We start from the raw sequence: 15,525 nt of genomic DNA on the forward strand, positions 1-15,525 counted from the left end.
TCCCCCTCGGTGTCCCCATGCTCTCTCTGCCTGGTCTTTCCTTCTGTACCCCTCGCTGCCCATGTGTCTCTGCCCGGTTTTCCCTTATGTTCCCCTCGCTGCCCCCGTGCCTCTCTGCCCGTTCTGCCTTCTGTTCTCAGCTGCCCCGGTATTTCTGTATTCTGTATTTTGCCTCTGTGCCACTCGTTTTTCTGGTATTTGTGCCCTTTTTGCCTCCTGTGCCACTGGTTTTTCCCTCGTTTCTGTGCCCCTTTTACCTTCTGTTCCACTCGTTTTTTTGTGCCCTTTTGCCTTCTGTGCCACTCGTCTTTTCCGTCGACTTTGTGCCCCTTTTTTAGGACTCGCGCCTGCGATGCATATGGCGAAGCCATATGCCATCGCGCAGGCGCGATACTATAGTTGCCTGGTCTGCTTCCCAGGAGACAGGAGACTGTCACGCGCACGCTCAGGAAAGCGATCGGAGCCTGCCGCGCGCGCGTTCCCAATCTCCTGCCTCTCTAGGAAGCACACAAGCAAGCCCAGCAAGCCCCGCCAAGGCACCACGAGCACGTCCCACGTGGGCGCCTACCACGAGGACAACCGCAGCAGCAGGGCAGCCCCGAGAGTTACAAGGTACAAAACAGCGTCCTTGCAAAACCGCGCAGCCCGCAAACCTTCAAGCCATTGGAAATGAAGTTTTTTTGTTGCCGCCCTGTCTCCTTTTCGGACGGCCCATCCGGACAGGATTGTTTGCTTTACGTCTGTCATGAGGCTATTTCTAATCTCAAGGAGGAATGTGTTAGTCTGTGATGCAGGCAGGCACAACGGGCATAACGCGCTTTTACTTTCCGAGCAGACCGTCACTTCTTATGTGTGTGCTCAGTGTACCAGCCGTACCACCTGGCAAAACTCTAAGTGGCTTTTGAATAAGTTTGCAATTGGTATTGCATCAGAGTACCGGGTGCCATTCGCTTTCCTTACCATGTGTTTAAGAAGTGTAGTTAAGACAGTTTATTATATACTTTGTGCACGAGGAAGGGACGATGTTAAGTTTTGCAACAATTTAATAAAAGGAATTAACACCTCCTCAGAAGCACAGTTTATCCTTCAAACGGTGAGCTTAAAGCCTGTCTCTGGAGTCAATCGGATCACACTTCTCAGAGGCAGCCCATACTTTGCTTGCCACATCCAAATACAAGCCGCCGTAGATAAAGGATGAGGCTTAACTTTGTAACTCCAGGGACCTCCACAGCTTCAGGTCCCAGAGCCTGTTGCAGCTGTTCAGCTCGGAGTGCCTTGAAGTCCCGGTCCAAGCAGCTGGTAACAAGAATGCTGCTAGGTGGCGCTACCCTCTTGTAAAATGGTCTATATCGATTTAGTGTAAACTTCTTGTCAATACGGCTCTGTTCGGGGCGTCCTGCACCGGCGGTAATCAGGATTGTGGTGGTTGGTGCAAGTGAGACCGCTCAGTCCGAGGAAGATGTGCAATTTCCTCATCTTTGCCCATGCCCTGCTGGCACTGGCGGCAGTCGCCGCGGGCATGGAGTTTGCCCCTGGTGCACCTGATGCCCCAGGCGGCTGAGGCCACGCAGACCGAGGCTGTGCTGGAGCTGCTGCTGCGGCGGATAATCTGGGGCCGGGCGGCTGACTTTGTGGTGCAGGTTAACAGCTTCCTGGCAGCCCGGGCAGACACCTACAAGTTCTGCACGCTGCCCGGTGGGAAGCTGCAGGTGACAGGCAGCACCGGGGTGGCCCCCGCTGCTGGCATCTATAGCTACCTGATTTACTCGTGCGGGTGCCACATCTCCTTGTCTGCAGCGCAGCTGCGGGTGCTGTCACTCTTGCCCCTGTAAAGGGCACCGTGATTGTCCCCGCCCCCAACAGGTAAGGGCAGAGTGTTCTTAGCATCATAAGTGTTTGACACATGTCTTTGAGCCTTGTGTGCCTAGTTTACCATATCCCATTTAGGAGATACTATAACCAGCATCCTTGCAACATAAACTGGCGGAAACTGGTCCACCGGCCTCTTCAGGGATGTGAAGCTCTATACACATTCTGCAATCACAGTACAGTAACTTTTCACCTCATGATACTAAATGCCATGGAAGGTTATACATACAATAAGAGACAGGGCACTTTTGTTAGTGGTATCACCAGACTAGCGTATGGCAAGATGATGCACTTTATAACTAGCCCATAACATTATAGAGGTCAATTTTAACAGAGTGGCTTCTAGCCACTTCAGTAACATGACCCTGAAAGGCAATATGTCGAATGCCCTGGAACACGTAGGACAATCAGTCTCACCTCACACGGACGGTTCATGGTTCCCCTAAACTCATCACACTGTAAAGGCCCAAAGCCTTAGCACTGTCTGTAAATATAGTCCACTTTTTACTCTGTTCATGTGCCTCAATCTCCAGGTTATCTTATACAGATTTGTAGAACGCACTATCACCCGATAGGATATCCATGTGCACAGACAGTGTATCAAAGCAGTGGAAACCACCCAAACCATTCCTTTTTCGCCACATGAGAACAGTACCAGCAACCCTACCCTTCTGCACCCAGGCTTGTCCGGGAGAGAATCCTGGAAGCATTCCACGATAATAGCAGAAGCATCCCCGCTGCACGTTTCATGTGAAATTATTTGAAGTCGGTGATTCATGCTAGAAAGCTGGGGTACTCAATAAACCTGCCTGTCTGGCTTTGTACATAACCACTCCTTACACTCATTTAACTATCAGAGTACCAACAAGTTTTCATCATTAATGCATTCTTTTTTTTCCTCTTAACATCCATTCTTTTGTCAAAATCTATTTCATAAATGCCTGTACTGCTGTGGAATAAAAGGTGTGAATCTTTATTTCATCTGCATCCCACTAGACCACCTTTTTTCACAGTTTTCCATAATTGGGGTTGATTTGAGCCCCACACCCTCCTGGAAGTACAATGACAGCCGCTGCTCTGAGTCGCAGGTTTTCTCCCGTACCTCTTTCACCCTTTCCCCACCATACCTGGTCATCACCTGAAACAGGGTCTGTCCCTTTATGAGAAAAATAACTCCATGCTGACAGCAAGCGGCTTAAAGCGTGTAAGCACGGGACATGGGCCCACAACTCTTTGCTTGTGCTCAAGGGCCTTTCAAAGGGCCCGAAAAGGGGTCCTTTCAAGATACCTCGCTTGCAATGCAATAGGTCTCGCAATCACGCGAGTTTGAGCTATTGACATTGCAAATAAAAAAAATTAAAAAACATAAATAGTAGGCATTGTCATTTACAATTCCAATAGCTTAAGCTTGTGTAACTGCGAGACCTATTGCATTGCAAATGCTTGTCCTTCTATTACTTTCGTTGTCCCTCACCGCCCTCGCTGCTGCATCCCCTGCGGCCCCATTCCCTCGACTGCCCACTGCCCATTCGCTGACCCCCGCCTCCCAGCTGCTCCTCCCTCCCACATCCCCATATATGCCGGCCGCTGCGCAGCAGCACATCGGCCGCACGCAGCGGGCTAGCCGCTAGGGCGCCTAAGCAAGCCCGCCTGCGCCAGTCCGCGCCTGGACCGCGCCCAGCGCCAGAACCCCTGGCCCCCACACCTGCAACGATGACCACCGCCACTACCACGCCATCACTCTGCACGCTCTCAACTTAGGAGGGAGCCCCACCTGCTTCAAGGCCGCCCCAAAACGCACACACGGCCCCTTTACCTGCCAGAACTACAGCAACACGAGCCTCAGAGCCGACGAACCACCCGCCAAGAAAGACCCCAACCACCTCCGATGCATACTACTGAACACCCGCTCCGCACGCAAGCATGCCATCGAACTCTGGGACCTGCTCGACACACCATCCCAGGACGTCGCCTTCCCGACAGAGATCTGGTTTAACAACTCCTCCGCTCCCGACATCGCCATAGCCATCCCAGACGGCTACAAGATCACCCGCAGAGACCGCACCAACGGAGTCGGAGAAGGAATCGCCATTGTCCACAAGAACAGCATCAGGATCTCGACTAGCACCAAAGACGCGCTCAGCACCGCCGAAAACATGCATTGCCAGATCCACACAGACTCTAACTCCACCCTCCTTGTCTACGATCCCCCGGACTCCGCCCCTAGTTCAGCGACGACATCGCCGACTTGATCAGCATGCACGCCCTGACCTCCACCGACTACCTCCTCCTCGGAGACCTGAACTTTCACCTTGAGAACAACAACAACAACAACAACTCCACAACCCTAATAGATAACCTCGCCAACCTCTGACTGAAGCAACTCGTCACAACATCCACCCACTCTGCCGGCCACACGCTCAACCCCGTCTGCAAGTCTCCGACTGCAAGTCTCCGTCAGCCACACCACCGAACTCCTCTGGACCGACCACCGCTGCATCCACTTCGCCTTCCAGAAACCCACCACACCAAACAGATCCCCCGCCGCTGCTGGAGCAAAATCACAGAAGACCAACTACATGCAAACCTCGCTCTCAGCCCACCCTCCAACACCGACGACGCTGCCCACAGCCTCAGACGCTGGATCGAGGACTGCGCCAACACCCTAGCCCCACTGAAGAAACCCCCCCACAGAGACACCAGCAAGAGGGCCAGCTGGTTCACCCCAGAACTCCCAGCCTGCAAGCAAGCCTGCCGGAAACTAGAAAAGAAATGGCACTCTCTGGACAGCCACGCAGCATACAAGGACGCCATCCGCAACCACCACCACCTCATCAGGGCGGCTTAAAAGGACCTCCTTCAAAGATCGCCTCGACAACAACGCACATAATAGCAAGGAGCTCTTCAACATCGTGAAGGAACTCTCCAACACCAACGACATCCCGCCGTCGCAAGCCCTGTGCGACTCCCTCGCCACCTTCAAACACCGCAAGATAGCAGACATCCACGACAGCCCCAACAGACAGCAACACAACAGACCCAGCGCATACCATCGACCACGACCCCCTGCTAGCTTGATCCAGCCTGAGCATCGGTGACACCATCAAGACCATCCGCACAATCCACTCTGGCTCGCCGTCAGACCCATTCCCACACCACGTCTTCAACAGAGCAAGCAGCTCCATCGCATCCCACCTGCGCAACGTCATCAAACTCTCCCTCGAGACCGCGCCCTTCCCAGAGATCTGGAAACACGCTGAAATCAACGCCACAGGCAAAAAACCTAAGGCAGACCCGAGAGATCTCAAAACTTCCGGTCCATCCCTCTGTTCCCCTTCCCGGCCAAGGTCATCGAGAAAACCGTCAACAGACAGCTAACCCGATACCTCGAAGAAAACAGAATCCTGGACCCTTCCCAGTCAGGGTTCCGCAGCAACCACAGCACCGAGACTGCCCTCATCGCCGCCACCGACATCAGCACCCTGCTGGATAACGGCGAGACCGCAGCACTCATCCTCCTAGACCTCTCTGCCGCCTTCGACACCGTCTGCCACCGCGCACTACGTGCACGCCTCCACGTCGCAGGGATCCGAGACAAGGCTCTGGATTGGACCACTTCCTTCCTCTCCGGCAGAAGCCTGAGTGTCCGCCTCCCCCCATTCCGTTCCAAAGCCTCCGAGATCATCTGCGGCGTTCCCCAGGAATCCTCCCTCAGCCCGGCGCTGTCAACATTTACATGGCCCCCTCGCACACCTAGCCCAACAGAACAACCTCAACATTATCTCCTACACCCACGTCACTCAGCTGATCCTCTCCCTCACCAAGGACCCCATCACCGCCAAAGCCAACCTCCACAAAGAAATAAAGCCTGTCACCGACTGGATGAAGACCAGCCGTCTGAAGCTGAACTCGGACAAGACGGAGGTCCTCCTCCTCGGCTCCAACCCTTCCACCGGGGACGACTCCTGGTGGTCGACAGCACTGGGGGCAGCCCCGACACCCACCGACCATGCACGCAACCTGGGAATCATCCTCGACTCAACGCTCTCAATGACCAAGCATGTCAACTCCTGTCTCCTCCTCCTACTTCAACACTCTCCACATGCTCCGCAAGATCTACAGATGGATCCTGACAGATAAAAGATAACAGTCACCCAGGCCCTCGTCAGCAGCAGACTCGACTACGGAAACGGCCTCTACGCGGAAGCCCCGACCAAGCTCATCAAACGACTACAACGCATCCAAAACGCCTCGGCATGACTGATCCTCGGCGTACCACGCCATGGCCACATCACCCCCCACCTGAGAAACCTGCACTGGCTCCGCGTCAACAAGAGGATATCCTTAACCCCTTGCATGCGGCCGCGATTCTGCGCCTGTGCGGCAAAATCGCAAGTGGGCGGATTCATGACGGCCCCCAGTCGTCATCAGCACACGAGCGCCGTAGTATATGACGGCTCGGGGCCGTCATCAGCATGCAAGGGGTTAAAGCTCCTCACCCACGCACACAAGGCACTCCACAAGACCGGGCCAGCCTACCTCACCAGACGGCTCTCCTTCTACATCCCCAACCGCCAGCTCCGCTCCGCCAACCTCTCACTCGCCACCGTCCCGCGCATCCAAAGAACAACCACTGAGGGAGATCATTCTCTAACCTCGCAGCCGAGATATGGAACACCCTCCCACTGAGCCTACGACAGACCCAAGACCTGCTGACCTTCAGGAGGATACTCAAGACCTGGCTGTTCGATCAGTAGCGCCCCCCCCACCCCCACAGCGCCTTGAGACCCTCGCGGGTATGTAGTGCGCTTTACAAATGATTGATTGATTGATTGAAAACTATATAATATTATGCAAGCAAAGTTTAACAAGCATTGGAAATGCAATAGGGCTCACATTAGGAAAGTTCGAGCTATTGGTCTTATAAATGATTTTTTTTATTTATGTGTTATTTTTTAAAATAGCTAAATTAATAGCTTTGTCATTTACAATGCCAATAGTTATAACTTTCGCAAATGTGATAACTATAGCATTTGTAATGCAACATGTTTTGTATTTACGTGACTTAGATGTATTGATATTACAAATAACAATGGCTTTTAATTTTTTTAAATAAATAATACTTAAATAATTTATTTAATTTGTAATGGCAATAGCTTAAACTTTTGTAAATAACTTTTGTGAAGATTATGTTCAGTGTTTTTTATTGTGACGAAAATCCAAGGACAGAAGTGAAATATTAAATTTTTTGTGTGATTTGTAATAAATAACGTGAAAGCTAGAAAACAGCTTGAAACATCGAAAGAACATATTTGTACCAGTGATGCTGTGGTTGCGCTGAGTGATGCTGTGGTTGCGCTGAGTGATGCTGTGGTGATGCTGAGTGATGCTGTGGTGATGCTGAGTGATGCTGTGGTGATGCTGAGTGATGCTGTGGTGGTGCTGAGTGATGCTGTGGTGGTGCTGAGTGATGCTGTGGTTGCGCTGAGTGGTGTGTGCATCGGTGAAGCTTAGTGGGTGCATTGGTGGAGCTGTGTGGTGGGTGCATTGGTGGAGCTTAGTTGGAGCATCGGTGGAGCTGTGCGGTGGGTGCATCGGTGGAGCTGTGTGGTGGGTGCATCAGTGGAGCTGTGTGGTGGGTGCATCGGGGGAGCTGTGTGGTGGGTGCATCGGGGGATCTGTGTCGGTGGAGCTGGGTGCATCGGTGGAGCTTGGTGGTGGGTGCATCGGTGGAGCTGGGTGGTGGGTGCATCGGTGGAGCTGTGTAGGTGGAGCTGTGTGGTGGGTGCATCGGTGGAGCTGGGTGGTGGGTGCATCGGTGGACCTGGTTGGTGGGTGCATCAGTGGAGCTGTGTGGTGGGTGCATCAGTAGAGCTGTGTGGTGAGTGCATCGGTGGAGCTGTGTGGTGGGTGCATCGGTGGAGCTTACTAGTCACCGCGAGGAAAATAACCAAAGGAAGACACAAAGAAGAAATAGCTTCTATTATACACTAACAACTGACTGTATGGCACAATAAAAAGCATGAATTACTTTGTTTTCAAATTTGCGACACATTTTCTTTAACACTCAGCTTGGCGTCCCAACTCAGGCAACCCAATCCTCATTCCCCAAAATGATGTGTGCCTAAAGGAATAACTGATTAACTCGATCTGAGCTACATATTGCACTTTCTAAACTGGCAGTCGACTTATGTGATTCTAAAACATATGGAACTACCTCTGTAATGAATACTACTGGTAGTTTTAGAACACTAGCAAAAGGATGGGCGAATGGGAGCATTAGGTGAGAGTAAGGGTGACGATACGCAGGGGAGCAGCAGCCTTTGATGTGCCGGCCGGCCGTGGGCAGTGACTAATTAGGGGAGGAGAAATGCCAGAGCGCACGCTGGGGACAGCTTGTGGGAGGGAGGCTGGTGGCTTTGATGCTATGCACGCGCTTTTTCACGGGCACAGCAACAAATCGCCCCTTTGGGTAAGCTCTGGATAAGTCCCAATATGTCTCGACATCTGCAATGCTTGCGCATTGCAGAGGTCGAGCCCTAAAAACTGGAATAAAATCGAGGCTTTAAAAAATAGTACTTGACATATCACATTGGCAACTTATAATTAAATTGTTTTCGTCGCCACTGACTAATGCTGCAAGTAAATTCCTGCTAGAGTGTGCCTTTAACATATAAAAACAAACTGCAGACTCAGAACGTGTCGGGACCATCAGTTGGTTACATGGCATGACCTCTTCTGTGTTTGTACATGTGCTAATAAGGAATCAAATCCGTTCATGGATGAAAGCTTAGAAATGCAATGCTCAATGTCTTATTTCTGCTAACTAAATCCAGAGCTGACCTGGCCGAATGTGCTGCTCTCGACAAGGGACAACTGACCAGAATGGTAGTCACCTTTCAAGAATTTTTTTCTATTTTAATGATTTATTTATAAACTTTTATATAGCGCTAGCTAGACCCGTGGGTTTCAGAGTGCTTTACATACACAAAAGGAAAAGAAAAATTGCATTACATTGCAGGACATGAGGATGCATAAAGGTATAAGCAAAGACCTAATACTTATGTAAACAGTAAAGGGGGAAAAAACGCAGGTGGTTGAAACAGTCAGATAACCACGATCCTCGTAGATCAAATTAAGAGGGGAGTCCACTAGGTTATTGATGCCTAGGTTGGTAGACTTGGTCTGTAAAGTATTGGTTGAGGAGAAGGAGTTTCAGGTCCTTTTTGAAGCAAGAGAAGGGGGGGGTTGCACCCGAGTTCAATAGGTAGTGCATTCCGCATCCTGGGTATGTTACCAGAGAAGGATCTGCACTGGGTTGTTTTCCTTTTCTGTTTCGAAGGGATGAGACAAAGAGAGTTGGTGCTTCTCAGAGTTCTGGATTTTCCTGCTTTAACCAGTTTGCTGTTTAGGTAGTTGGGCGTGAAGGGCCTGGTGTGTGATGCAGGCCAGTTTGTAAATACATCTACCTTCCATGGGAAGCCAGTTGAGTGCTTTGAGGGTTGGTGAGATGTGTTCAAATCTTTTTACACCTGTTATGAGTCGAGCTGCCATGTCAAGGACTGACCTTAGAGGGGCTAGATGAGCGTCCGGTGACCCTGTTAGTATAGCGTTCCCATAGTCCAGTTTAGAAAGCACTAGGGATTGTACAATTGTCTTGAGATCATCCTGGGGAATGAAAGGTTTAATTTTCTTGAGGTGTTTTAGAGAGTAAAGCACACTTTTTACAGAGCTTTTGATGTGGGCCTCCATTGACAAGTTCTTGTCCAGGGCAATGCCTAGTGACTTTACTGAGTCAGATAGGACGAGGGACCAGTTTAGAGCATCAAGATTCTTGAGCCAGTCTTGAATTGGTCCGTGGTTACTTTTCAGAGAAAACAGTATTAATTCCGTTTTGTCCGGGTTCAGCTTTAAGTGGTTTCCGTTAAACCCAATTTGGATCTTGGTTAGCATGACATTGAGGTGGTGGACATCACTGGGTGATTTAATTTTGTAGTATATTTGTGTGAATTGCATATAGGTGATATTGAACCCCTGCTTGTTTCAGAATAACTGCATGGGGTTCCATGAAGAGATTGAAGAGGGATGGTGAGAGGATCGGGTCTTGCAGGACTCCAATGCCTCTGAAACATGCGCAGTGTTGAAGCAAAGTCAATCCATTGCACCCGTACCCCTGAGGGGCTTAAACGAACTGAGGAGCCTTCCACGACATAACAGGCTCATCCAAAGGGCGGCCATGCTGGGTGAGGCGGGTTTTATACAGATCTAGCGCTAAAAGGAAGGGAGGGTTGTTTTAGATACAGTGACAAGTCCGACCAGTGAGTCAGTCACTGGTCAATCCAGTTTCCAAGGGGCAAAGGTTGGGATCCCTGACCAAAACAAGCCAGGGTCTGTTGGAGACTTTATGGGAGTAATCATTTCGTTATTTTACTCAACTTAAGAGGTCAAGTATCAATCTGATGATTTCTCAAGCACTGAAAAGCCTCTGCAGGTCCCAATACCAGAGTCTCTGTCAAAGTGACAAAAATCTCTCCTCATCTTTCATTTCCAGCCCTTAAATCAGGGCTTTCCTTGCACCTGAAGAACTCTACACTGACCGTCTATGTCTGTAGACTTTTGAAGCTCACACCTGCCAGCGGCAGTCAAATAACTAAGTCAGCATGGGCCATATCCTTTGTCTCGATGAAAGAACCGCTCCTTTGCTTGTTGCTTCCCTACATAAACTACTCTAGTCAAACTCCCAAACACAAGCATACAACTCGCTGAACTTATATGGTTTAAATGTGTACCAAAGTCAGAGTGATCTTCTGAAATCCCAATATGCTAATGTAGAGAGGAGTCAAGGAGGGCTGTTGCCAGCAAACAAATTTGGGGATACAGGTAACGCGGTGAGGAGCCGAATCATCAATTACCCGATTACTAACCAGTAAGCTTCATTAGTCTACAGGCTAAATAGACCTGCCTCCCAGTTGTTACATCTAGAGGATCCGCATCCCTTCTTAAAGACAGAAAACGAAAGAGGAACGCCTTAAATAATGCTTTAGAATCATACACACATACCTACAAACCTGCTGTGGCAAATGTCTCTCCAAAAGCAGCAAGATCACTCCACCAGACTGGAAGTTGCCAAAATCAGACTTTCATTCTCTTCACATTCCATTTTGATGTGCAGTCCACGGGCTGCTTGAAAGACAGAGAAGCTGTAATGGTCTCACCCAACACAAAACGCCGAACACTGTGCCACCTGCAGTACCCCAGGGGTGGAAGCTCAGTGTAAACATAGCTCTGTGGTCGCAGGTTGATGGCGCCCAAGGCCCGCTATGTAATACTGCTCGCCCATTCCTGTCGACAAGAGGGCTCAGAATTTGGGCTGCTATCAGGGGATGAGCTGAGGTCAGTATTCAGACCGGCCTGATGTGTCAGATCAATGGAGCCATGAAACTGAGCTTATCCTTTAGTCCATCTGAAGTACTGAGCTCGAGAAGTCTGGGAGGTGACAAAGAAGAAAAAAAATCAAAACCTGGGCACCTTAACCTATATTTTGATTCTAGTACAAAAATGTAATAAACTATTTACATATGCATATATCCTTCCCCGCCAAACCACTCTACTGGTCAAAGCCATTTAACGATCACTCAAGCAAGACTGCCACACAGCATACCCCCCCTATTATTGGATGTGGGTGAGTAAAAAAGCAACCAAATGCTGGACAATGCTATAGGGACTTCATATTCAACTGATTCTTCAATTGTGTTCTACATAAGCACTATTCTACTGGTATGTCAAACCTAGCACAGAAGAGAAATAAGGCAACTGAAGAAGAGCATAAGGAGGTGATACAGCATAAGAGGTTATGTGTTCGGCCCACAGCTTCTGCCACTAGATGCACTCAACTCCAAACACAAAGCCAGATATGAAGGCAAAGAAACCTCTCAAACATACTGATTTATGAGCAGGCCTGGTGGAGGTGATCAAAGTAAAGCAAAACTTTCTACCCAAATGTAGGGCAGGAGCACATTATTCCTAATCATACAAAATTCACACCACCTTGAGTCTGGATGCAAGCGCATTCTCTCTTGGAGACCTCCTCACACCACATTAATCAGGCCTTGCACATTAATCGAATCTGATAAAAAAGTGTATTTACTGTTTCCCCAAGCTTGTTAGAAATTGTGTTCAATATTCCACAAGCTACCCTTTCTTGCCTGAAATGTTCCTGTCCTAAAGTGTACTGGTCATGTGTTTATATAGGATGCAGGATTGTGTCCCACTGTATTGATGTGTTTAGACTTTTGTTTTTGAAATTTCTGAATGATTAAATTGATTGTCCGGCTGGACACTCTTAATATAGTACTGATTGGAGTCTATATTTATCCTGATGACCATACTGTTCTTTTTAAGGACCATTGTTCTAATACTAAACTGTTACCCAAGTCCTTATGTAGCTTTCGGGGTCCCATGTGTTTTTGAAAATATATCTTATCCACAGGAGGGCGTTTGCGGTGCCTAGAACTAGACTTATATGAAGTTTATAGAAGCTTGTTCACCAACAAGTCTCCATCACCACACCACATGCTCTCCAGGATGGGAAACTCCTTATTGGATCAATATATATCAACAAACTGAAGGCATGATGTCTAGGATTTAAACTCTCAAAGGAAATAGTGAAAGTTTTCTGGCACTTATGGCTCAGCATCGATTTGATGTAGTAGTGGACTGAAACTCCTTATTCGTGACATATACCAGCATTAAGAGTTGTTGTGCAGATCTTCCTGGCACTACTGAGGGCGTGGGGTTCCAGTGCAGATCTTCCTGGCACTACTGAGGGAATGGGGTTCCAGTCCAGATCTTTCTGGCACTACTGTGGACGTGGGTTTTTTTGGAGTAGCAGTCTGACTTCGGCTGGTTTCCACGTGCCGGGGAATGTTGTGTTGGTGATAGAGGTGTTGAGTAGGGTGATGAGTTCCTGGTCGATCCTTTGATTTCCGAAGTTGAAGAGGTGCGGGCATGGGTTTGTGGGTGCTCCTGAGTGGATGGATTTCATGGTGGAAGTGGTGTCCTCAGTGGAGAGGATATTCCAGGTAATCAGTGTGTGGGTTACGGTGGTGGCACATTTGTAGAGGATGTCCATAGGTATGGGTAGGGGTTTGAAGTTTCTGTATATGGTTGCGATCTTGTTGTGGGTGAGGTTGTCACACAGCTCCTGTGAGGGTGTGATATTGTTTATGCTGGTAGCTGGGTTGGAGAATTCCTCATCGATGTTGACAAGTTCCTTGGTGTGGTTTGACACTAGCTTCAATGGGTGCAGCAAGGTCTCACTACTTTGCTGTCCTCAGCAGGCGGTGGCGGAGGTCTTGAAGGCTGTCCTGTCAAGGTATCTTTGCTGGCGCACCATCTCCTCCCCAACTGTTTGCTGTCACGTTCAGACAAATGAAGATATGAAAAACAGACTAGATTGAAAGTTACCTTTCCTTCTTTACATTCCGATTTTTGTTTCTATTTGTATGATAGAAAGGGAGTCTTCATTACGGTACGTCTAGGTCGGAGAGGAATGAAGAGCAATACACAGGAGAAAGTAACACACAGGGAAAATAGAGAGGCAAGAGATGTGGGTGGGAAGAACAAAGAGCAGCATACGGGTAAAAGAGGGAGGGAGAGAGGAGCAAGCAAAACCTGGGCGGAAAAATGAAGGTGGGTGGGAGCAACCACGAGTGGATACAAACGTGGAATAGTGGAAGGGGCAGGATCAAGACACAAATAGCTGACTGAGAGGCCTGTAGATGTAAAATTATGCACTGCAGTCATTGCAGACAGAACAATTCATCCTAACAACCAGGGGCATCAGCTAAGAGAGAACTACTTGATGGGCCATACCAAAAAGTGATTAACTAAGTCTCAAGCCAATGGCTGAAAAAAGCAGGTTAAAAAACAAAAGCCAATGATTGAAAGGGCTGGACCCAAAGCCCACTATAAGCATTTTAAAGTCAACAGATCTGTTTGATGGCGGTCCTGTCAAAACTCAGATGTAAAAACTATTTGCTCCGGGAAGTCTGCACTACCAATATCCAACAACTGTCTCGATGATAGATTTTCAACAGTAAAAGAACCCAAACGTAAAATACAGTCAAGTGCTTTTTGAATCCATTTTCACATACAGAAAATGTTCATGTATTGGCAAATAAATAATTAGTACACAGACACTGATGTAGATGAACGGTTTTGTTGTGGAACTGTTCAAAACGTTTACACTCAACAAGTATAAAACTCCTACTTTCCCTGGAATTATGCAAGGATGAAATCTGAGCAACGTTAGGGAAGGCCCTTGTGCTCTCCCTCGGATGTTTAATCAGGAAAACCCTCACACACAAAGCCCTCAATGTGCCCTCAGATACTCAATCACAAGCCCCTACAGGCCAGGCCCTGGGTCCTGCCCGCAGATACTCAATGCGGGACACAGCCACATGGAAGGCCCTGATTCTTATCTCAGATCCTCCATCAGTTCTAGAGTTCAGCAGTGCACGAGGGAAGGTGTCACTAGTGCACGAGGGAAGGTGTCACTAGTGCACGAGGGAAGGTATCACTAGTGCACGAGGGAAGGTGTCACTAGTGCATGAGTGAAGGTGTAAACCTACAGTGCAGACTGTGCCTGGTGCAGCCGCCGCCCAGAGCACCAGTGATGGCGGGGTGAGCCTCTCCAGCCACATCCGCACTATTAACCCAAGGGAGTGAAGCTGGGCCCAGCATTCATGCCCTGCAATGATGAGGGCTGCATACCAGCACTGTAGACTAGAGCTATGCATCCACACACAGTATTCCTCCAGCGGGGGGGGGGGGGGGGGGCATGGACCGAGATCAGGGGGGGGGGACTGGGTGAGGTTTCTGTCCAGACTGAAGCTGGGTACAAGACTGGGGAGGGACTGAGGCCTGCAAGGGGTCCGCCCCCAACGGCACTTCCACGGAGAGGGGGGCTCTCTCCCAGGGGAGCCGCCCCCCCCCCCGGGACAGGCTCTCACCTGGGCTCCCGGTCCTCAGCTCTTCCTTTCACTCTCTTCCTCTTGCACCGGAAGTACATCTTGTAACCGGAAGTAGCACATCCTCGCGCCGCTCTGCTTTTTGACAGAGGACCAGAGTCAGGAGAGGGACGCGAGGAAGGGAACCAATCAGAAGCGCGAAAGTGAGAACAGGCAGCGCGTCATAGCGAAGAGTGACCGTCAATCAGACACTCCGGAGGGGGCGGGGCTTTGATCAATGTAAACAAACACAAGAGGTTCATAGGGGGCAGCGCCAGGACAAGCAGCCAATCACAAGGCGAAGACTGATAAACGGCAGCCAATCAAAATAGTGGAGTCCACCCGACCCCAGCAGCCCCTCCCCTCCCCCCCTGGAAGGGCAGGGCCGCAGAGGACCCTGGGTGCAGCCCAGCAGAGGGGGCCTGGCTGGGGGGGCTCACCCTCAGGCAGGCGCTGGTCACCGACCTGGAACAAGCACTGGAAATACAATAGACCCACCCTCTGAGAAAGAAAACAAGCACTGGAAACTGGCCACTCACTGCTGACATAACCGGGCGGATTACTTTTTCCTTGGAGGCTCACCACCAGATTTCACAGGCGCGGCTCCCGCTCCACGGGCGTGCCGCTCTCCCTGCTTGCACCGCTG

The 15,525-nt window shown here is 49.7% G+C and overlaps 1 protein-coding gene across 1 annotated transcript in view; it reads right to left on the reverse strand.

Moving 5' to 3' along the window:
- LOC147725733 (uncharacterized) overlaps positions 1-14,933 on the reverse strand; it is a 100,846-nt gene extending 85,913 nt beyond the window's left edge. The window contains exon 1 of the mRNA XM_086964418.1: positions 14,883-14,933. The gene's annotated coding sequence lies outside the window, so the exon portion shown is untranslated. The remainder of the gene's footprint in view (positions 1-14,882) is intronic.
- Positions 14,934-15,525: the final 592 nt, after the last annotated feature.

The sequence above is a fragment of the Lissotriton vulgaris genome, chromosome 3_2, assembly GCF_964263255.1.
Source record: "Lissotriton vulgaris chromosome 3_2, aLisVul1.2, whole genome shotgun sequence".
In the NCBI taxonomy this organism is placed as follows: Eukaryota; Metazoa; Chordata; class Amphibia; order Caudata; family Salamandridae; genus Lissotriton; species Lissotriton vulgaris.